Source organism: Oncorhynchus gorbuscha, linkage group LG24 (assembly GCF_021184085.1).
Source record: "Oncorhynchus gorbuscha isolate QuinsamMale2020 ecotype Even-year linkage group LG24, OgorEven_v1.0, whole genome shotgun sequence".
Lineage (NCBI taxonomy): Eukaryota > Metazoa > Chordata > Actinopteri > Salmoniformes > Salmonidae > Oncorhynchus > Oncorhynchus gorbuscha.
In genome coordinates this window covers 17,110,984-17,134,940 of record NC_060196.1, presented here as the reverse complement: position 1 = coordinate 17,134,940, position 23,957 = coordinate 17,110,984, and the positions used below count along the sequence as shown (strand labels likewise).

The window sequence follows — 23,957 nt, the reverse complement described above, 5'->3', positions numbered from 1 at the left end:
AAAATCTAACCATGAATAAATAAATAGCCGGTCCACAATGCATAGAGGCTAAAGATGAGCGACAATTTACGCTAGGTGAGTATAAATACACTCTCTGTGATGTAGATGAGACCCCCCTAAACTCTTGGTGATGTAGCTGTCATACACCCACCTAATCACAAATAGCGACATGGTATGCAGGAACAGATGTGTGTTTAGATTTTGGGGAAATAAACAGATGGGCTTTGTTGGACACTGGTGCAAAGTATGGTCAAAGTATGTCTCCAGTCCCAATGCAAATGAATTCATGCTGAGCCCGAAGGTTCCTTAAAAAAGAAGAAGATGAAACCGGATTCAGTAATGACAGTTTCTGAACCTGTACTTGCGCGCGTGCACAGCTAAACAGCGAGGCCACTTGGATGGCCACTTGGATGGCGCCGTACCAGAAAGCATGTACACTAAAATCTCAATCTGAACGGCACCCATCGAGCCCGTCTAATCAGTCGTCAGATCAGGATACGAGGTGACATGAGGGTGAGGTGTGGAGATACAGAGAGACAAGGTGAGAGTGGAGATACAGAGAGACAAGGTGAGAGTGGAGATACAGAGAGACAAGGTGAGAGTGGAGATACAGAGAGACAAGGTGAGAGTGGAGATACAGAGAGACAATGGAGAGTGAGATACAGTGGAGAGATACAGAGAGACAAGGTGAGAGTGGAGATACAGAGAGACAAGGTGAGAGTGGAGATACAGAGAGACAAGGTGAGAGTGGAGATACAGAGAGACAAGGTGAGACAAGGTGAGAGTGGAGATACAGAGAGACAAGGTGAGAGTGGAGATACAGAGAGACAAGGTGAGAGTGGAGATACAGAGAGACAAGGTGAGAGTGGAGATACAGAGAGACAAGGTGAGAGTGGAGATACAGAGAGACAAGGTGAGAGTGGAGATACAGAGAGACAAGGTGAGAGTGGAGATACAGAGAGACAAGGTGAGAGTGGAGATACAGAGAGACAAGGTGAGATACAGAGACAAGGTGGAGAGATACAGAGAGACAAGGTGAGAGTGGAGATACAGAGAGACAAGGTGAGAGTGGAGATACAGAGAGACAAGGTGAGAGTGGAGATACAGAGAGACAAGGTGAGAGTGGAGATACAGAGAGACAAGGTGAGAGTGGAGATACAGAGAGACAAGGTGAGAGTGGAGATACAGAGAGACAAGGTGAGAGTGGAGTTACAGAGAGACAAGGTGAGAGTGGAGATACAGAGAGACAAGGTGAGAGTGGAGATACAGAGAGACAAGGTGAGAGTGGAGATACAGAGAGACAAGGTGAGAGTGGAGTTACAGAGAGACAAGGTGAGAGTGGAGACACAGAGAGACAAGGTGAGTGTGGAGATACAGAGAGACAAGGTGAGAGTGGAGATACAGAGAGACAAGGTGAGAGTGGAGTTACAGAGAGACAAGGTGAGAGTGGAGACACAGAGAGACAAGGTGAGTGTGGAGATACAGAGAGACAAGGTGAGAGTGGAGATACAGAGAGACAATGACAGAGAGACAATGTGAGAGTGGAGATACAGAGAGACAAGGTGAGAGTGGAGATACAGAGAGACAAGGTGAGAGTGGAGATACAGAGAGACAAGGTGAGAGTGGAGATACAGAGAGACAAGGTGAGAGTGGAGATACAGAGAGACAAGGTGAGAGTGGAGATACAGAGAGACAAGGTGAGAGTGGAGATACAGAGAGACAAGGTGAGAGTGGAGATACAGAGAGACAAGGTGAGAGTGGAGATACAGTGAGAGTGGAGATACAGAGAGACAGAGAGGTGAGAGTGGAGATACAGGGAGACAAGGTGAGAGTGGAGATACAGAGAGACAAGGTGAGAGTGGAGATACAGAGAGACAAGGTGAGAGTGGAGATACAGAGAGAGAAGGTGAGAGTGGAGATACAGAGAGACAAGGTGAGAGTGGAGATACAGAGAGACAAGGTGAGAGTGGAGATACAGAGAGACAAGGTGAGTGGAGTACAGGAGACAAGGTGAGAGTGGAGATACAGAGATACAGAGAGACAAGGTGAGAGTGGAGATACAGAGAGACAAGGTGAGAGTGGAGATACAGAGAGACAAGGTGAGAGTGGAGATACAGAGAGACAAGGTGAGAGTGGAGATACAGAGAGACAAGGTGAGAGTGGAGATACAGAGAGACAAGGTGAGAGTGGAGATACAGAGAGACAAGGTGAGAGTGAGATACAGAGACAAGGTGAGAGATACAGAGAGACAAGGTGAGAGTGGAGATACAGAGAGACAAGGTGAGAGTGGAGATACAGAGAGACAAGGTGAGAGTGGAGATACAGAGAGACAAGGTGAGAGTGGAGATACAGAGAGACAAGGTGAGTGGAGATACAGGACAAGGTGATATACAGAGAGACAAGGTGAGAGTGGAGATACAGAGAGACAAGGTGAGAGTGGAGATACAGAGAGACAAGGTGAGAGTGGAGATACAGAGAGACAAGGTGAGAGTGGAGATACAGAGAGACAAGGTGAGAGTGGAGATACAGAGAGACAAGGTGAGAGTGGAGTGGAGATACAGAGAGACAGAGAGACAAGGTGAGAGTGGAGATACAGAGAGACAAGGTGAGAGTGGAGATACAGAGAGACAAGGTGAGAGTGGAGATACAGAGAGACAAGGTGAGAGTGGAGATACAGAGAGACAAGGTGAGAGTGGAGATACAGAGAGACAAGGTGAGAGTGGAGATACAGAGAGACAAGGTGAGAGATGGAGGTGAGAGGACAGAGAGACAAGGTGAGAGTGGAGATACAGAGAGACAAGGTGAGAGTGGAGATACAGAGAGACAAGGTGAGAGTGGAGATACAGAGAGACAAGGTGAGAGTGGAGATACAGAGAGACAAGGTGAGAGTGGAGATACAGAGAGACAAGGTGAGAGTGGAGATACAGAGAGACAAGGTGAGAGTGGAGATACAGAGAGACAAGGTGAGAGTGGAGATACAGAGAGACAAGGTGAGAGTGGAGATACAGAGAGACAAGGTGAGAGTGGAGATACAGAGAGACAAGGTGAGAGGGAGATGAGACAAGGTGAGAGTGGAGATACAGAGAGACAAGGTGAGAGTGGAGATACAGAGAGACAAGGTGAGAGTGGAGATACAGAGAGACAAGGTGAGAGTGGAGAGAGAGACAAGGTGAGAGTGGAGATACAGAGAGACAAGGTGAGAGTGGAGATACAGGTGAGAGTGGAGATACAGAGAGACAAGGTGAGAGTGGAGATACAGAGAGACAAGGTGAGAGTGGAGATACAGAGAGACAAGGTGAGAGTGGAGTTATACAGAGAGAAGGTGAGAGTGGAGATACAGAGAGACAAGGTGAGAGTGGAGATACAGAGAGACAAGGTGAGAAGATACAGAGAGACAAGGTGAGAGTGGAGATACAGAGAGACAAGGTGAGAGTGGAGATACAGAGAGACAAGGTGAGAGTGGAGATACAGAGAGACAAGGTGAGAGTGGAGATACAGAGAGACAAGGTGAGAGTGAAGATACAGAGACAAGGTGAGAGTGGAGATACAGAGAGACAAGGTGAGAGTGGAGATACAGAGAGACAAGGTGAGAGTGGAGATACAGAGAGACAAGGTGAGAGTGGAGATACAGAGAGACAAGGTGAGAGTGGAGATACAGAGAGACAAGGTGAGAGTGGAGATACAGAGAGACAAGGTGAGAGTGGAGATACAGAGAGACAAGGTGAGAGTGGAGATACAGAGACAAGGTGAGAGTGGAGATACAGAGAGACAAGGTGAGAGTGGAGATACAGAGAGACAAGGTGAGAGTGGAGATACAGAGATACAGAGAGACAAGGTGAGAGTGGAGATACAGAGAGACAGGTGAGAGAGACACAGAGGACAAGGTGAGAGTGGAGATACAGAGAGACAAGGTGAGAGTGGAGATACAGAGAGACAAGGTGAGAGTGGAGTTACAGAGAGACAAGGTGAGAGTGGAGATACAGAGAGACAAGGTGAGAGTGGAGATACAGAGAGACAAGGTGAGAGTGGAGATACAGAGAGACAAGGTGAGAGTGGAGATACAGAGAGACAAGGTGAGAGTGGAGATACAGAGAGACAAGGTGAGAGTGAGAGTGGAGATACAGAGAGACAATGTGAGAGTGGAGATACAGAGAGACAAGGTGAGAGTGGAGATACAGAGAGACAAGGTGAGAGTGAAGATACAGAGACAAGGTGAGAGTGGAGATACAGGGAGACAAGGTGAGAGTGGAGATACAGAGAGACAGGGTGAGAGTGGAGATACAGAGAGACAAGGTGAGAGTGGAGATACCTGGAGACAAGGTGAGAGTGGAGATACAGAGAGACAAGGTGAGAGTGGAGATACAGAGAGACAAGGTGAGAGTGGAGATACAGAGAGAGAAGGTGAGAGTGGAGATACAGAGAAGGTGAGAGTGGAGATACAGAGAGACAAGGTGAGAGTGGAGATACAGAGAGACAAGGTGAGAGTGGAGATACAGGGAGACAAGGTGAGAGTGGAGATACAGAGAGACAAGGTGAGAGTGGAGATACAGAGAGACAAGGTGAGAGTGGAGATACAGAGAGACAAGGTGAGAGTGGAGATACAGAGAGACAAGGTGAGAGTGGAGATACAGAGAGACAAGGTGAGAGTGGAGATACAGAGAGACAAGGTGAGAGTGGAGATACAGAGAGACAAGGTGAGAGTGGAGATACAGAGAGACAAGGTGAGAGTGGAGATACAGAGAGACAAGGTGAGAGTGGAGATACAGAGAGACAAGGTGAGAGTGGAGTTAGAGAGAGAAGGTGTGAGTGGAGATACAGAGAGACAAGGTGAGAGTGGAGATACAGAGAGACAAGGTGAGAGTGGAGATACAGAGAGACAAGGTGAGAGTGGAGTTAGAGAGAGAAGGTGAGAGTGGAGTTAGAGAGAGAAGGTGAGAGTGGAGATACAGAGAGACAAGGTGAGAGTGGAGATACAAAGAGACAAGGTGAGAGTGGAGATACAGAGAGAGAAGGTGAGAGTGGAGATACAGAGAGACAAGGTGAGAGTGGAGATACAGGGAGACAAGGTGAGAGTGGAGATACAGAGAGACAAGGTGAGAGTGGAGATACAGAGAGACAAGGTGAGAGTGGAGATACAGGGAGACAAGAGTGAGAGACAGGAGATACAGAGAGACACAAGGTGAGAGTGGAGATACAGGGAGACAAGGTGAGAGTGGAGATACAGGGAGACAAGGTGAGAGTGGAGATACAGAGAGACAAGGTGAGAGTGGAGATACAGAGAGACAAGGTGAGAGTGGAGATACAGAGAGACAAGGTGAGAGTGGAGATACAGAGAGACAAGGTGAGAGTGGAGATACAGAGAGACAAGGTGAGAGTGGAGATACAGAGAGACAAGGTGAGAGTGGAGATACAGAGAGACAAGGTGAGAGTGGAGATACAGAGAGACAAGGTGAGAGTGGAGATACAGAGAGACAAGGTGAGAGTGGAGATACAGAGAGACAAGGTGAGAGTGGAGATACAGAGACAAGACAAGTGGAGATGAGAGACAAGGTGAGTGGAGATACAGAGAGACAAGGTGAGAGTGGAGTTAGAGAGAGAAGGTGAGAGTGGAGATACAGAGAGACAAGGTGAGAGTGGAGATACAGGGAGACAAGGTGAGAGTGGAGTTACAGAGAGACAAGGTGAGAGTGGAGATACAGAGAGACAAGGTGAGAGTGAAGATACAGGGAGACAAGGTGAGAGTGGAGATACAGAGAGACAAGGTGAGAGTGGAGATACAGGGAGACAAGGTGAGAGTGGAGATACAGGGAGACAAGGTGAGAGTGGAGATACAGGGAGACAAGGTGAGATTGGAGATACAGAGAGACAAGGTGAGAGTGGAGAGATGCATCTACAGTGCAGTGAGTAGACCAGGAGAGTTGAGACAGAACTATGTCATTTTTCTCTAGTCTATCAGTCTATTAGCACCAAGGGCAAAACAACGTCATCTTTAACCCATATCAACCCATTAGATATTTTTACCCCGGAAAAACTGAATTCATTTCTATTTCTTCCTTTTCCATGTGATATTTATCTCGTTCTGTCGTTTCTCTGTTTTCCCCTTCTTTACTTCCAGTGCCTGCATTTCTGTCAGACAAATTATTTTTTAGCTCCCTATTTTCCTGCCGAGTCGCAACAATAGAGGGAAGAGTTATCTTGTCAAGAGATCAATGTGCATCAATTACCCAGCATTCCCTCTGTGTGTGTTTAATTACAGTGCAATCACTCGGAGATACCAGTGTTACTGATCATTTTGTGCCGCTGATACTTCTTGTAAGTATTAGGGAGCACGTAGATGATGGGGGAAGTAGGGTGCATTGCTCCCTATGATGGGAGAAGTAGGGTGCATGGCTCCCTATGATGGGGGAAGTAGGGTGCATGGCTCCCTATGATGGGGGAAGTAGGGTGCATGGCTCCCTATGATGGGGGAAGTAGGGTGCATGGCTCCCTATGATGGGGGAAGTAGGGTGCATGGCTCCCTATGATGGGGGAAGTAGGCTGCATGGCTCCCTATGATGGGGGAAGTAGGCTGCATGGCTCCCTATGATGGGGGAAGTAGGGTGCATGGCTCCCTATGATGGGGGAAGTAGGGTGCATGGCTCCCTATGATGGGGGAAGTAGGGTGCATGGCTCCCTATGATGGGGGAAGTAGGGTGCATGGCTCCCTATGATGGGGGAAGTAGGGTGCATGGCTCCCTATGATGGGGGAAGTAGGGTGCATGGCTCCCTATGATGGGGGAAGTAGGGTGCATGGCTCCCTATGATGGGGGAAGTAGGGTGCATGGCTCCCTATGATGGGGGAAGTAGGGTGCATGGCTCCCTATGATGGGGGAAGTAGGGTGCATGGCTCCCTATGATGGGGGAAGTAGGGTGCATGGCTCCCTATGATGGGGGAAGTAGGGTGCATGGCTCCCTATGATGGGGGAAGTAGGGTGCATGGCTCCCTATGATGGGGGAAGTAGGGTGCATGGCTCCCTATGATGGGGGAAGTAGGGTGCATGGCTCCCTATGATGGGGGAAGTAGGGTGCATGGCTCCCTATGATGGGGGAAGTAGGGTGCATGGCTCGGGGTGTTGTGATGAAAACAGCAGCGGAGGAATATTACTTTCCCCCAAAGAGAAACTAAAGATGCCGTCTCCAGTCAATACAAGGCCTCTTCTGTGACAGCATTGGCCATACAGCCATTTAGGGCTATATCCATTGTAAATCAAATAAAAGAACCCTATGCATCTCTACTGTGTGTTCCACCTCCCACAACCACAGGGAGATGGATGGCTCTTCCTTGTGGCCTTGGTGTGGGTGATGTAAGGCCTGCCGTAATGGAAACTGGCACCGGGTGCTGAGTGGGCGCACCTGAGGCTTGTTGGGGGAGAGGTGGGACAGACGTTTGTGTGTGTCACACCGCCCCATGTCAGACTGCACTGCACGGACGGGATAGAAGAAAACAAAATGGGGAAAGAGAGATATAGAAGAGTCAGAGAGAGAGAGAGAGAGAGAGAGAGAGAGAGAGAGAGAGAGAGAGAGAGAGAGAGAGAGAGAGAGAGAGAGAGAGAGAGAGAGAGAGAGAGAGAGAGAGAGAGAGAGAGAGAGAGAGAGAGAGAGAGAGAGAGGATGGAACATAATCACTCAAAGGTTAGCGAGGTCTGGCACAGTGTCCCAAATGAAGGGTGTGAGCGTCGCCGGGCAGACTGTGAGCTCAGCCCGGCCCGTCTGACAGATCACCTCCCCACTCTCTGGAACAATCCTAGCAGAATAAAGAAAGGGGCAACATATTGATTTTAGAGTGACTGTTCCTACGGGCACGAGAGAGAGAGAGAGAGAGCGAGAGAGAGACAGAGAGAGAGAGAGAGAGAGAGAGATTGTGTGTGGCAAATCTCAGACGTTATCTGTATTACAACACCTGTATAGGGGTTGATGAGAAGTACCGGTTGCGAATCAAATTTCCCTGTCCAATCACGACAGGGCATAGGTACTCGGTTATCATCCTCCTCACAATGACTTCTATTCTACTGTCTTCAGTTCCCGCTGTCAAAGTTCACCATTAAAGAAACATTGGGTGGGTTAAGGGGCACCTAATATCACAGCCAATTTACTCATTGCAGCATTATACACTACCAAGACCAAAAACTCACATTTTACTACCCCAGCAGGAAACCACTACTAATACTTAAGTGAGAGCTCTGGTCAAATGGAATATATTGCACAGCTACACACACCAGAGCTCCTGAGTGGCGTAGCGGTCTAAGGTCTACTGCATCTCAGTGCTACAGGCGTCACTACAGACCCTGGTTGGATTCCAGGCTGCATCACAACTGGCCGTGATCAGGAGTCCCAGCGTCGGGTTAGGGTGTAGCCGGGGTGGGCCGTCATTGTAAATAAGAATTTGTTCTTAACTGACTTGCCTAGTTAAATAAATAGTGAATATATTGTGTCTGCCTGGAGAACGGTCTCCCTTTTCTTTTCTACTGCTTTGGGAGATGGTTTCCCAGTTCCAAGCTGTGTTTAAGAAACGTAAGTTTGCCTTATTCTGTCTTACTGTTTGACCGTGACTCACTTCGACAATGGTAGGAAGGCCTTCGCCAAACACCGTTCACTTCCGAGGGGACAATAGAAAATGGATTTAAATGCCGTGTCGCTTATTTCACACCGTGCCGCCGTGAATATAGCACTGGCCTTGGAGTGGATTGACAAAATGTAACTTTTATACGAAGAAGAAAATCTATTCATTTGTTTGTTGACCGTGTCTTTTTTCCTTGCTTATTCCATGCTGGAAAAACACACGTTTTCACTAAGCATTTGTGTTGTTGTGATTTGTCTGTCTGTCATTCGGTCTGCCTGTGTGTCAGATTTTCTGCCTGCCTGCATGTCTGTCTGTCTTTCTGCCTGTATGCCTGCAGACCTGTCTGCCTGTCTGGTAGTCTGGCGCCTCCCAGCTTGTTTTATTGCTTTGCTTCCAGTTAAGACCTACTAGTGGTGAGGTTAATGCTATTCTCCTCCGTTTGCTGGACTGGCCCTCGCAAGCCCCCTTCATTTCACCGGCTCTGCTGCCGGGCGGGACACTTCAAAGAAACTCTCTCAGAGTCAAAGACACAAAGAAAAGCAAGATGCCCTGTGCATGATTCTCTGGGGAGAATGCATTTTTCTTCCGAGGCCGAGTGATGCATTTAGTCAGCTGGGTGATATTCACACTACACAGTATCTGTGATTAGGAGACAAAAGAGCCCGTTTGTTCATCTTCAAAAGGTGAACCATCATTACAACATGGCTGCTAAGCCTCTTGTTATGGAACAGGATCTTTGGTTTGGAGCCAGACCCATGTTCTACTACTGAACTACGTCATCTGCCTCGTCACTCCGCCTAAGAGTCACAGTGACGTCAAACGCTTCCATCAAATGACAGCAGCATTTGCTCTCTATAAATGCGACTCAACACATTAAAGACAAATTCATCCATCTGCTGTTTGCGTTAGAAACGGCATTTAAGTAGAACTATCGGAAGATCGCCAATAATGCAGCTAGTTTCGGTGTGGCGTAGTGATTCAGAGCAGAGGTCAGGCAGGGTGAGGTTGAAGCACAATGTTGCAGCTGGGCGACATATCCTTCCAGTGACAAATCACCAGATTAATGACAGGATTAGGAGCGGCCCGTCACTTTACACATCACCCAATTAACATGAGGGATGGACCGTCAGGGCCAGGCATTTTTGCTCGTTTGTCTTGCGTACCCTTGAACTCCCGCTGTAACTGACCCGCTAAGATATCGATTGAGTCCCCGAAAACACAGATCATTTTGCTGAAGGGAAAGGTCATACTTAAGGGTGTTGCGGTGTGGGTCTTACCGCAACACAGGCAGTTATGAGTCACGACTGCAGTAACATTCTAAGTGACCTCTTAGAAACAGTAATCCCCTCTTATGCACTCTGGATATCCAGGCTGCATCACAACCGGCCGTGATTGGGAGTCTCATTGCGTGGTGCACAATTGGCCCAGAGTAGTCCGGGTTTGGCCGGGGGGGGCCATCATTGTATATAATAAGAATGTGTTCTTAATTGGGATAGGGGGCAGCATTTTCACTTTTGGATGAATAGCATGCCCAGAGTGAACTGCCTCCTACTCAGTCCCACATGCTAATATATGCATATTATTAGTAGTATTGGATATAAAACACTCAGAAGTTTCTAAAACTGTTTAAATGATGTCTGTGAGTATAACAGAACTCATATGGCAGGCAAAAACCTGAGAAAAAAATCCAAACAGGAAGTGGGAAATCAGAGGTTTGTAGTTTTTCAACTCAGCCCCTATCGAATACACAGTGGGATATGGGTTATTTTGCACTTCCTAAGGGTTCCACTAGATGTCAACTGTCTTTAGAATGTTGATTCATTCTTCTCATGTGAAGGGGGACCGGATGGGAGCTGTTTGACTAAGGGGCCTACAGCCTCGTTCTCAGTCACGCGCTTTCACTTGAGAGGTAGCTCTCGTTACATTGCTTTTCTACAGACAATGGAATTCTCCAGTTGGAACATTATTGAAGTTTTATGATAAAAACATCCTAAAGATTGATTCTATACTTAGTTTGACAAGTTTCTTTGACCTGTAATATAACTTTTTGAATGTTTCGTCCAAATGGACCAGACCGCGCTTTTGGATTTGTTTACGTAACGCCCTAACAAAAGAAGCTATTGGACATAAATGGACATAAATGATGGACATTATCGAACAAAACAAGCATTTATTGCGGAACTGCGATTCCTGGGAGTACATTCTGATGAAGATCATCAAAGGTAAAGTGAATATTTATAATGCTATTTATGAATAATGTTGACTACCCAACATGGCGGATATTTCTCTGGCTGGTTTGGGCTCTGAGTGCCGTTCTCAGATTATGCTTTTTCTGTAAAGTTTAAAAAGAATCTGACACTGCGGTTACATGAAGGAGAAGTGTATCTAAAGTTCTATGTATAATAGTTGTATTTTCATCAACATTTATTTCCATATTTCTGTGAATTGATGTGGCTCTCTGCAATATCACCACGTTTTGGAACTACTGAACATAACACGCCAATGTAAAATAACATTTTTGCATATAAATATGAACTTTACCGAACACAACATACATGTAGTGTAACATGAAGTCCTATGAGTGTCATCTGATGAAGATCATCAAAGGTTAGTGATGAATTTAATCTCTTTTTGTGCTTTTTGTGCCTCCTCTCTTTGGCTGGAATAATGGCTGGGTTTTTCTGTGAGTTGGTGGTGACCGAACATAATCGTTTGTGGAGCTTTCACTGTAAAGCATTTTGAAATCAGACAATTTGGCTGGATTAACGAGAATTTTATCTTTAAAATGGTGCCTAATTATTGTTTGTTTGAGAAATTTGATAATGAGATTTCTGTTGATTTGTATTTGGCACACTGCAACTTTGGCTATTGGCTATTGGCGAGGGGTTCCGCTAGCGGAACGCAGAACCCCAGGCCTAGACAGGTTTACTGACTTGCCTAGTTAAATAAAGCTTAAATAAAAAATACATTTAAAAAACGTGTTAGTAATACCCAGCTCGCTAACGATCATCAGGTCCTAATGGCCTGGTACTCAGGGCTCTGTTGTCCCTCCGTCAGGTACTAATGTTCTGGTACTCAGGGCTCTATTGTCCCTCCATCAGGTCCTAATGTCCTGGTAATCAGGTCTCTATTGTTCCTCTAATCACACTGACATCAATGCAAAGACAATTAAAAATCTCATTAAACACTGATCATCAAAACAGTAGGCCCATCATACTATTAAAACTCACCTCAATGTGATGATGAATTTGAAGTACAACACCATGTTGAAACAGAGTGACATGGTCGTTGTGGATGTTGTTGAAATGGACAGCGCTTTCTAACGTGATGATTCATTTAAAAACCATCATATGCATATTAGAGCATAGCCCTATACTTTAGACTAAACCCGAAAGAAATACCATGAATTAAAATAATGATTGTGCCATTAATCAATACATAGTCTACCGCATATTACACAAGGCAGAAACACATACACGATTGTTACGGATACAGTTATCCTGTGTGTGTGTGTATCCTGTGTGTGTGTTTCTTTTCTCTCCTTCTCCCCTCACAGGTGAAAACCGTCACTACCCAATCAGTCAACAATCAATCATCAATCAGAAGACACACCTCCTCCTACTTCCTATCCTATCACAGTTCCTTCCCCATGGTTTAAAAACCCCATCATTTGTTTGTTCTAGAGCTCAGCTCAATCTCTCTGTAAATGCCATGTCTGTAGGTCTCTGTGTTTCACTCTCGCTTTGTGTCTTAACCTCTCTTTTGTTTAAAGCACCTCCATAGCACTTTGTCATCACCTGTGAGTATTGTTTTTGGTTATGGTGTTTGTTTGTTGCTGGTGGGAAAAAGGGGAAACCAAGACAAGTCGCCCATGGGCATACACTACCCGTAGGTGAACTTTGTTAAATACACTAGTTAGAACTGGGCGGACCACCCACTGTATTTTTGGTTAGTTAGTTAGCTGTTGTTAAAGTAGTCTAGCTTAGGGGTGTGTTTTTGTATATTTATTGTTTCTTTTCTTGGGTCCAGCTCAGCCCCTTTTCCTGCTCCCCCCATTACCGTGTGTTTATAAATAAACCTAGAGTTTGACGGTAGATTTCTGTTGTCGTGGTTATTTCGTGCACACTTTTACTTTGTCACAATAATAATTTGCATGAGTTATGTTATGTGTCTCATTACCATCCCCCCTAGACTGTCGGGCCAAAAGGGATTCGTAACAACGATACTGATTTAAGATATTTGGTACATAATTGGTCTAGCCTAAATGAAACAAATTCAGAGTTAGCTTCATTTATAGTGAATTTGTTTTTGAGTTTGAATAATCCAGGGCATTTTTAAAAATATTTTCATAATTAATAGGCTGACACATTACTTTTAGTTAAATAAAATCTCACCACTGTGTGTTTCCATCGCCTCCCCTCTCTGTTTCAGAGGGGACGGGTTAAACGCGGAAGACACATTTCAGTTGAATAACTGACAAGGTATCCAATCCCCCTTTCCCTTTCTCCCTCTCCTTCATTCCTTCTCAATTGTGCAGAGGGGGACTGTCAACTTCATGACATATGTTACGCTGTGAAAACATGTTTCTGTCGATGTTCCCAAACAGATTTCACTGGGTTTCCCAAATCAAGTGACAGGGTTGGATAGCCTACGCCGCATACAGAGTTGGGGAGGAATATCACCTGTTGCACCAGGAAATAACCGGAGTAGCCTGTCCGACATGAGTGAAATGAACTGCTGGGGAAAGTGGCCTCCATTCTCTATTCGAGTGCAAACGGATGACATTTATTTTTTCTCTCTTGCCCCTTTTCCTGCCCATTTCATAATGAGCCATTCTAAATTGAAACTAATATTACACATGTAGTAAACACAAGATTAAATGATGAATCGTCTGGTGGGTGAAACTATGATAACTTGATGAGAGAACAGCGTGTGCAGCCTGAGGCGAGGCACAGAGCGCACGCTTTTTTTTTTTTAAGCAGCTTTCTCAAATCATCGATAGTCTATCGTCACACCATGCAGCCCATACACGTTTTTGACTTCTAAGGCATTCTATGGCTTGTATCGTTCACAATTAAAGTAGCCAAACACGGTAACTCTAAATCTAGCATATAAGACCCGTTTCAAATGATCACTTTTAGCTCAACATAGCCACTTCATGTGCACAATTATGCTCTGGAATGGGAAAAACATGCTTTCGCTTTTATTCTGCTGAGTTCAATTATAATCTTCTTACTGAAATCCTATAATGTAAAATAATGGCACGGGACTTATAAGCCTATCTTGTCTGCTAAATGAACAAGCCTACAGCCGATGGCATGGCGCATAGCCAGATAACATACAGTGGATCAACTCATTACGTTCTTCTGAAAGAAATGTTCTTCATATCATAATGTTTCTTCAAACCTGCATAAAATAAATAGATGTGTTGTGATGGTGTATATCCAAACGATTTGAAAATGTAGACGTTCCAAAGGCGCGCATCAGCGGCTTGTATGCGTGGAGGTCTGGAGATGCTAAACGTGTTAGCTTAGCCTAACACATTCGCGTAGTGCTGGGAGCTAGCACACTGCTGCTATCTGCTACTAACCCATGCATGGCTGCGTATGGACAGCCAAACACCCCTCCCTCTGGTTCTCCTTCCAGAGGTCACTCTATTCCCTTTATCGTGCACTACTCTTGGCTTTAAGTGCACTATATAATTGAATGGGATGCAATTTCAGACACAGTTAAGAACTCAAGTTTCAGATAACAGGAAATGTCTTGATGTTGGTGTCCCTGAGCACACATTGTAACATGTTGAGCAGCTCTGAATAGAAGTTGGTAAAGTTAAACTTTTCAAGACCTTCAAATGAATAGCGTTTGAGCGAGTTAAACTCGAAAGTGTCATTGGTTTCCTAGGCTAAAATAGAGATTGAACAGTATTTTCAGAGGCTCACAAAGCTTAACCAGAGACTGCTGTCAGCAACTGACTGCAACACAAACAGGGCATGTGTTGCTTTACTCCGCTCATCAGGTGAGGAGAGGGGGGAGTGCAAGGGACTGAGGGGGCTGTGAGTCATGCTTGGGGGAACACACCGCTCGGGGAGGGGGGGGGGTGACGACGATGGGCACCCTCTCTTTCTCATCAGCCGCTCACAGCCGGAGCTTTTTCATGTTTCCGTTTGTATTTATTTTTAAAATGTTCTCCTTCCCTTCTTTCCGCCCGTTAAACCGTGGCGCCACAGAAGCTTTTGCCCGCTAAGTGTGTCATGGCGCTCCGCCCTCGGAACTAGAGCAGCTCCCATGTGCATGACCTACGCCGTCAACATCATCACAGCTTCTCTGGGCCCATATCGTAGTGCTCCCCTCGCTCACTTTCCCGTTCCCCGCCATTTTTGTTGCTGTTGCCATTCGTTTCGGTCACATCGTTCTGTGGCTTTCCTGAATATAAATCAGCTGAAAGACAAAACGGAGACAAGATATGCGGGAGCTGTGCCTGGGTCCCTAGTGCTTAAGCATGAGTCAGAGATGTGGCAGCATGCTGATTGGATCGTTTGAGATGGAAACAAACTTTGTGGAACAAATACATTCCGGTGAACAAGTACGACAACATTAGGGAGGGTCCAGCACCAGTACCACAGCTCACTGCTGGTTATTCTGGAGGGATCCAAAACAAGAACATTTTAAGATTCCTTCTCCGTGACTCAATATTCAAATGCATGTATTCGCAATGATTCATAATCAGTCTGGAAATAATCCAAAAGACAGACACAGTCATATGTAGATTGTGTCACAGGGAAAGCAAAGGCAATATGACAGCGACTCCATTCCTACTACCACTAAACAGAGTTGATATTCATATATTTGATTTCTCCCAGTATAATTTCCATAGCATTTGCCATGGCATTGTTCTGTCATGGTAAAGCCTGTGCTAATGTGAATGTTTAATCATGTTTGGCCTTCAGCACTGGAAACATACAGCAAGCAGGCAGGCTGAGGGACTGACTGTACAGTACTGTGTTATGGTAAATATTACTGATGGCTAACCTGACACAGGGACAAAACGCTCAGGCAGAGCCCAGCTGTGGGCACAGTGTGTGTGTGTGTGTGTGTGTGTGTGTGTGTGTGTGTGTGTGTGTGTGTGTCAGTGTGTTTGCGTGTGAGAGACAAATAGAGAAGGGTGGGAGAAAGAACAAGTGAGATAGAAGGCTACCCAGCCGAACCAGTCAGAAGCTTAGGTGTTGAAATACTCGTATGGTCGCCAACCTAAATAACCCTTAAGGGGTTCTTCAGCTGTCCCCATAGGATAACCCTTTGAGTAACCCTTTTTTGGTCCAGGCAGAAGTCTTTTGGTTCCAGGTAGAACCCTTTTGAGTTACATGTAGAACCCACAGAGGGTTCAACATGAAACCCAAAATAGTTCTACCTGGAACCAAAAAGGGTTATGCTATGGGGAGAGCAGAAGATCCCTACGAGTCCTGTTGTGTCCCAGCGTCTGCTTTTGGACAATAACGGTATACTTCTATAAAGCACAAGTGAAACACACGCAAAACACCAAGCGACACTATCAGGAGTTATTTGGATGACGTCTCCGTTCCAATTTGACCTCGCTGACCCCGTTTGGCACAGTTACAGCCGTATTGGGTGGGTAATGCTGGTTCGGTGAAGACGACAAGAGAGAAAGGGTGCCTCGTCATGTTTGATGCGAGCTGGAAGATTACGCACGGCGCTCTAAAGACGATGCTCTGCAATTGTGGCACGTGTTTGAACAGGAAACATATGTCATTGCTGTGCGTATTTGTAGGCAGCTTTGCCAAACACCTTGGATTCATCCACAGTTGCATCCCTTCTCCATATACGGGGCACTACTTTTGACCAGGGCTCATAGGTCTCCGGACAACATGAACGTACAACGTAGGAAACCGGGTGCCATTCGGCTCAGGCTGAACATGAGCTAAATCAGACTCTGAATCTACATGCCGCCGTAACTGATAGAGACGTTGGCGAGGCCGCAATCTAAGAGACGTCTGTAGTACACTCAGCTCGCACCTGCAGCAGCTGATGCAAGCGCCATACAGTCACGGCTGCCTCCTTCACATCTCAACAATGCTATGTTTATCTGTGTGATAGCAGATAACACCTGTGAGCACCAAAGCTGCTGTCTGGAGGAATTACAAGCACAAGGATGAGGAACGGATATTGCTTTGGTGGGGAGAGTGGTTATTAAATACACTGTGATCACAGTTGTTTTCTGTTTTCCCTAATGTGGCTTCGTGTCATGTACAGTTGGTTACTTTGTTGTACTGTACATTGCGCTGCGTGTGTGTACTTCAGAGCACAAGGCTGCCGTGGTTATGAGTTTCAGTTACTTCATAACCTTCCATTTGGTTAACCGGCATGTGGAACCGTGTACAGTACAATCAATGTTACAGGGGACTTCGGCAGAAACCACTGTAAAATGTGTATTTAAATATATATAGATGATTTGTTCTCGAAGACCTAGCATGTGGCTCTCCACGTGAACATTTCCAGGACACTTCTGAATGGCGAAAATCAAACTCTATTCACACACCTCATATCCCGCCTATCGCAGTAACCCCCCCCCCCCCCCCCCCCGAGCTAAATTCAGGATAGCATGGACCTGCAACTGTACTGACAGAGGCTGATGCTGTACTGCAACCAACGAATTAATGAAGCCGACGGTGCTCACTCCCCGAGAACGCCACAAGGCATCTCCAAGGCCACCGACGAGGTGATTCGCCTCGCGCGCCAGGCATAGAGGCATGACAGCGGGTGCAGAGGACGCTAGGACGGATGCGCCTCTTCAGATGTCCAAAGAAAAGAGAGATGTGTTGAAGGAACATAGATATATGAAGGAGTATTAGAATGAATTAGAATGAACACATTCAATGTCTATGGTCAAGGGCTTGTCTGGTACAACTCTTCGACTGTATATTGAAACGCGTGGACAATAAAGTTCAAGTGAATCCGTTTCAATAAATGTTTTGGCTGTACTATACCATTCGACCTGGCCTGAGGATACATGTGCATTACATGTATATGGCGTGTATATTGTGTGGCTATAGCTGTGTTCATAAAGACGGGAAGTTGCCCTCTATTTTTAGACAAAGGGGATGAGAGAGGAATAGAATAATGAATAGTGATTCCTTGACTGATGCTTCCTCAATACTCCCTGATACGTGTGGATGTGTGCATACATTTCAATAGGTCACGTGCGGGGATACTTAGGCATGTCAGTTGCCCTTCAAAAAATGTACATTTCAAGTGATATGTAAGAGAAATGGGGAAGTGATGAGAAGGGATGCTCTTTCAGGTCACTTCTGGACTCATTGTCTCGGTATGAAGCTGTTAACGGCAGAATGTCTGTACATAATTAGAGCTATTGTTCAACTTATACAGACAGCTGCCTTCCTCCAGCTTAACTAGTTGAGCCCTGAAACAGAGAAGAGCCATCTATTTATATTCTGTCCTATTGATTTGAATTCACAAAGCGCTGGGATTACCAGGGGCAAACATATCGCTCAAAGTACAAAACAAGAGTTGTTCAACAGGGACCAAAAAACTATGGACGCCAATCTACAGCTACTTGTCCAATACTCAATGACCAGACTTTTGTTGCTGTTCAATGCTTACTCTCAACAACACGTGTGCGCGGTTGGCATCGTTAAATCAGTCTGCAGTATATCAATGGCACATAATGTGCCAATGAAGGCTGACTAATCTCCCTACTCTGCTCAGTTCTTTATTGAAACACACACACACTCTCTCTCTCTCACACTCTCTCTCTCTCTCTCTCTCTCTCTCTCTCTCTCTCTCTCTCTCTCTCTCTCTCTCTCTCTCTCTCTCTCTCTCTCTCTCACTCACTCGCACTCTCAATTCAATTACATTTCAATTGAAGGGCTTTATTGGCAAGGGAATCATGTTTACATTGCCAAAGCAAGTGAAATAGATAATAAACAAAAGTGAAGAAAACTATTTAAAAAATAACAGTAAAGATTACACTCACAAAAGTTCCAAAAGAATAAAGACATGTCAAATGTCATATTATGTTTAAAAAGTTTAAGTAGAAAAGGCTAAATAAATAAACATAAATATGGGTTGTATTTACCTGGGGCAACAGATCACAAATCTTGCTGCTGTGATGGTACACTGTGGTATATCACCCAATAGATATGGGAGATTATCAAAATTGGTTTTGTTTTCAAATTGTTTGTGGTTCTGTGTAATCTGAGGGAAATATGTCTCTCTAATATGTTCATACATTTGGCAGGAGGTTAGGAACTACAGCTCAGTTTCCACCTCATTTTGTGAGCAATGTGCACATAGCCGGTCTTCTCTTGAGAGTCAGGTCTGCCTACAGCGGCCTTTCTCAATAGCAAGGCTATGCTCACTGTGTCTGTACATAGTCACAGCTGTCCTTAAGTTTGGCTTTCCTTAAGTCAGGTATTCTGCCACTGTCTGTTTAGGGCCAAACAGCATTCTAGCCTGCTCTGTTTTTTGCTAATTATCTTTAATGTGTCAAGTAATTATCTTTTTGATTTCTCGTGATTTGGTTGGGTCTAATTGTGTTGCTGTCCTGGGGCTCGTGGGCCATCTCTCTCTTCTCTCTCTCTCTCTCTCTCTCTCTCTCTCTCTCTCTCTCTCTCTCTCTCTCTCTCTCTCTCTCTCTCTCACTCTCTCTCTCTCTCTCTCTCTCTCTCTCACTCTCGCTCTCGGTCTCTCTCTCTTACTCTCTCTCACTCTCTCTCTCTTGTCTGGTGTGTGTTATATTTTTGGCCTTAGCCGAGGAACACATGCTCAGGGGACGTCTCGCTCTAATCATCTTGTTCACTTGCAGAATCTCTGTGACACACACAGTCGGCCTGTCTGACTGCAACCCGACTCAGCTTCTGGCTGGTGAAGTTTTCAAAGTTGTGTCCGTATTTGTGTGTGTGTGTGTGTGACGGAGTAGTGAGTTCACACAGTACCTCCCGTTTGATTTGAACAAAGTGGTGCATTATCAGAAGAGATGAAATGTGAATACGTGTGTGTGTGAGGGGGGCAGGGTGAATTCAGTGAAAGTATATCTCTTAAGTCTCAAGCCAGCTGTGGTGGAGTTACTAGGTAAGACTGTCGAAGTAGGCCAAGGAGCACGTGTGTGTGTGTGTGTGTGTGTGTGTGTGTGTGTGTGTGTGTGTGTGTGTGTGTGTGTGTGTGTGTGTGTGTGTGTGTGTGTGTGTGTGTGTGTGTGTGTGTGTGTGTGTGTGTGTGTGTGTGTGTGTGTGTGTGTGTTTGGCCCTGGGCTTTGGGAGTGTGTGTGTGTATGTGCATGTGTGTGTGTGTGTTTGAAACTTTGTGTGTGTGTGTGTGTGCCTTTCATTAAAACACAATTACAGGAGTCTCTATCACACGGGTCGCGGGGCGCTTTGGAGGAGAGCAGGGCAGGAACAGATGCTTAGAAGTCACTGGGGGACCTCCTGGGGGCCTCGCGGCTTAACGCAAAGACACTCTCTCTCTCTCTATCTCTCTCTCTCTCTGTCTGTTACAAAGATACCACTAGTGTTCCTGTTGAATAGTCACTTTTCCCCTACCTATATGTACATATCTACCTCAATTACTGGTACCCTGTTTATATAGCCAAGTTATCATTACTCATTGTGTACAGTCGTGGCCAAAATTTTTGAGAATGACAGAAATATAAATTTTCACAAAGTTTGCTGTATGATGGCAATTTGCATATACTCCAGATTGTTATGAAGAGTGATCAGATCAATTGCAATTAATTGCATAGTCCCTCTTTGCCATGCAAATGAACTGAATCCCCCAAAAACATTTCCACTGCATTTCAGCCCTGCCACAAAAGGATCAGCTGACATCATGTTAGTGATTCTCTCGTTAACACAGGTGTGAGTGTTGACGAGGACACGGCTGGAGATCCCTCTGTCATGCTGATTGAGTTCGAATAACAGCCTGGAAGCTTCAAAGGGAGAGTGGTGCTTGGAAACATTGTTCTTCCTCTGCCAATCATGGTTACCTGAAAGGAAACACGTGCCGTCATCATTGCTTTGCACAGAAAAGGCTTCACAGGCAAAGATATTCCTGCCAGTAAGATTGCACCTAAATCCACCATTTATCATTTATATAGGCTTCAGGGCGCCCAAGAAAGTCCAGCAAGCGCCAGGACCATCTCCTAAAGTTGACTCAGCCGCGGGATCGGGGCACCACCAGTACAGAGCTTGCTCAGGAATGGCAGCAGGCAGGTGTGAGTGCATCTGCACGCACAGTGAGGCGAATACTTTTGGTGGATGGCCTGGTGTCAAGAAGGGCAGCAAAGAAGCCACTTCTCTCCAGGAAAAACATCAGAGACAGACTGATATTCTGCAAAAGGTACAGGGATTGGACCGCTGAGGACTGGGGTAAAGTCATTTTCTCTGATGAACCCCCTTTCCGATTGTTTGGGGCATCCGGAAAAAAGCTTGTCCGGAGAAGACAAGGTGAGCGCTACCATCAGTCCTGTGTCGTGCCAACAGTAATGCATCCTGAGACCATTCATGTGTGGGGTTGCTTCTCAGCCAAGAGAGTGGGCTCACTCACAATTTTACCTAAGAACACAGTCATGAATAAAGAATGGTACCAACACATCCTCCGAGAGCAACTTCTCCCAACCATCCAGGAACAGGTTGGTTATGAACAATGTCTTTTCCAGCATGATGGAGCACCTTGCCAAAGTGATAACTAGGTGTCTCTGGGAACAAAACATCAATATTTTGGGTCCATAGCCAGGAAACTCCGCAGACCTTAATCCCATTGAGAACTTGTGGTCAATCCTCAAGAGGCGGGTGGACAAACAAAAACCCACAAATTCTGACAAACTCCAAGCATTGATTATGCAAGAATGGGCTGCCATCAGTCAGGATGTGGCCCAGAAGTTAATTGACAGCATGCCAGGGGCGGATTGAAATTAATATTTGTGTTATTCTCAAAACTTTTGGCCACGACTGTATTTATTCCTTCTGTTGCTATCTTTCTATAATTGTTATTTTCTCTCTGCTCGCACACACACACCCACGCACGCACGCGCACACACCCACACACACACACATGAATGAGTCTGCCAACACATGCTTTTACAACACACACGCAAGCGCACACACACACACACACACACACACACACACACACACACACACACACACACACACACACACACACACACACACACACACACACACACACACACACACACACACACACACACACACACACACACACACACACCCACGCACACACACACATACACACACACACGAATGAATCTGCCAACACAATCATTTACAACACACACACACACACACACACACACACACACACACACACACACACACACACACACACACACACACACACACACACACACACACACACACACACACACACACACACGAATGAATCTGCCAACACAATCATTTACAACACACACACACACACACAATGAATCTGCACAACACACACACACACACACACACACACACACACACACACACACACACACACACACACACACACACACACACACACACACACACACACACACACACACACACACACACACACACACACACACGAAGGACACATTGCCAATACAATCCTTTACAACACACGCACACACGCGCGCACACACACACACACACACACACACACATGAATGAGTCTGCCAACACAAGCCTTTACAACACACACACACACACACACGGAGGACACATTGTTCTCATTTATAACAACAATACATGTGCAGCTCTTCCTTAATTGTTGTTACCATGGGAAGCATTTTCTATAGCAAGTGGGCCTTGTGCAAGTGGGCCTTGAAGAACATTCTCTCCTATAATCAGGGAAGAAGGAAAAGCACTTGACTCTGTGGTTATCCGAAGATGTGGTGCTTTGAGAAGGCTTGGAGGAACCAATTTCTCTCCATACGTTATAACTTGCTTCTATCTGTATTCTAACTAGGTTCTATCTGAACTAAACACTAACCATAGGGTATATCCATAGGGTATATCTTCTAGCCAAGTTCTAACTCATTTTTATTTCAGAGATGAAGGCTTACACCAGGCCCTAAGGGGAACGGTAAATATAACTGCATCTTCCAAATGATTCATTTATCATTTGATGCAGGAACAAAGTCTGACTGGCCTTGTAATGGAGGACAAAGTGATACGGAGGTCAAATCTAGATAAAGATATGGGGGAACGAGAGCATTACGGTGGACATGGAGTCGTAGCATTACACTTTAGAGGTTAACACTGAAATGAGAAAAGGTGGAATAAAACAAAATCACTACTGGGTGACTTGCACGCCCCTTTAGACGTGTGGCCTCAGATGACATGCAGGCCAGCTGCTTTGCACTCTGTGACCAACTGCCATCCCGGCAAGCTATGTGTTTCCTCCCTCATAGTTCAACCTGAGCCCAAAGGAGCAGAGAGAGTGGGGGCTCACCTGTGAACACTCATGTCACCCCCCCTCAACACCCTCTTCTCACCTCAAGCGACATTATCCCTCACCCCAGCTGTCACTCGTACCCAAATTCCCAGGATGACTTTCTAAAGAAAAAATAGCCGAGTTCATTACGTTCGTTTTATCTTTCCGAGTTGAGCAGGGCCGTGGCATCTCTGCAGGGCCAGCTGTGTTATAATGAAGATGATTAAACGTGGCTCTTCGAGTGTACGAGACGGTCCGGAAATAAAACCATCTATTGTACGCCCGGCCCCACCAACAGTCAAATCTCTCCTTAACACCAACGAGAGGTTTAGATTGGAAAGGCACGCGTCATGGGTTGTCAAAAAAAAATGGACTCGCTGGGACACAATGTGTGAGAGCACGGTGGCTGACATTCTATGGCAATATTTAAAAAGGTGTGAAAAGGGCAGAGAGTTAAAACTCTCCGTGTTAGGTTGAACACTCGTGTGGCAGTGTTTTAAAAGTACAATTCATAGGAACATGCAAACTGTTGCATAACAATCCCAACAGTTATTTTTTCTTCTCTCCAAGTATAGCCAGTACAAGAACACCTCTATGTGGACTACAGCTAGTCACTCGTTGAAAGTCAACAGACATGCAGTTGACATGTTACTGGTATTTTGATAGTTTGTAGAGCATCTACAGATGGACTATCCCAATAAACCTTTACTCGTACGGGTAGTATCAAGATGTTGTTTGGCACTGGTGTGGCTTTACGTTTTGTTCAAATGGATCCCCTACTGTCCTGAGAGCGTAGTCTGCTGCTTGTACAGGGGTGTGGTTCCTGCAATTCTACGTAATAAAAATGATTTCTGTTCACTACTTGGTCAATTCATTTGATAGCATGCTTAATCAATGCAAA

At 45.6% G+C, this 23,957-nt stretch overlaps 1 protein-coding gene across 4 annotated transcripts in view; it reads right to left on the bottom strand.

Annotated features, from left to right (window-relative positions):
* The window catches only part of LOC124012776 (catenin alpha-2), a 711,900-nt gene that overhangs the window by 341,715 nt on the left and 346,228 nt on the right, over window positions 1-23,957 (bottom strand). Inside the window, exon 1 of one of the 4 annotated variants that reach the window (XM_046326731.1) lies at window positions 11,830-12,022. The exons of the other annotated variants lie outside the window; for them this stretch is intronic. The gene's annotated coding sequence lies outside the window, so the exon portion shown is untranslated. Of the gene's footprint in view, window positions 1-11,829; window positions 12,023-23,957 lie in introns of those variants that run through there. 4 annotated transcript variants of the gene reach the window in all.